The sequence below is a fragment of the Echinops telfairi genome, unplaced genomic scaffold (assembly GCF_000313985.2).
Source record: "Echinops telfairi isolate 266 unplaced genomic scaffold, ASM31398v2 ScPeMD7_7400;HRSCAF=8409, whole genome shotgun sequence".
Classification (NCBI taxonomy): domain Eukaryota; kingdom Metazoa; phylum Chordata; class Mammalia; order Afrosoricida; family Tenrecidae; genus Echinops; species Echinops telfairi.
Genome location: NW_022111300.1, coordinates 47344805 through 47345751, shown reverse-complemented (window position 1 = coordinate 47345751; position 947 = coordinate 47344805).

Here is a 947-nt window from a genome sequence, read left to right as displayed (position 1 = left end):
TGTAGCAGATTTACCCAATGCAATGGGTCCTTTGATCTCTTGATTGCTGCTTCCATGAGCATTGATTGTGGATCTAAGCAACATGAAATCCTCAGGAAGTTCAATCTTTTCTCCCTTTATCATGATGTGACATATTGCATTGACTTGTGACCCAGCGTGAAGGCTGCAGTCTTTGAGCTTCATTAGTAAGTGCCCCAAGTCCTCCTCACATTCAGCAAGCCAGGTCCTATTGTCTGCATTTCTCAAGTCGTTAATAAGATGTTCTCCAATCCCGATGCCACATCCCTCTCCATTTACTCCAGCTTCTCTGAGCATTTGCTAAGCATGCAGATTGATGACTGTTATTGGCAAAACAGAAAACATCAAGTGTTGGCGAGAATGTAGAGTAATCAGAACACTCCTCCCCTCCTGGTGTGCTTGTAAACTGATACAGCCATTGATGAGAATGGCTTGGTGGTTTCTTGAAAAGTTAACCAATGGTGCAATTTCACTGCTGTGGACATACTCACAGAACAGAAAGTAGGAACTTACATTCTCTCTCTTTGTTTAAACAGCTCTTGCCAAAGTTTTTTTCACCCTACACTTAAATTTGTACAGAACATATTTTTCATTGGGGTAGAAGCTCTCATGAACCCCTCTCCTCTCCTCTCTGTCATCTCCCCACACTCTCCCATGTCATGTCTTAGTTTTGCAAAAGACATAAAAATGTTAAAAAGGCTAATTAAACAACTCCCACTGCTTAACCGTTCTGAGATAAAACCATTCTGTGTTAGCTCATGATGTCTGGGGCTTCCAGGACGTTCCTGATCCCAGGGCAGGTGACTTTGGTGGCATGCTGTGGTTAGAGGTGGGGACATGGTGGCTTCCTTCTTGAACGTTTCATTTTCCTTCAATTTTTAAAATTTAAATCATTTTATTGGGAGCTCTTATAGCTCTTAGAACAATCC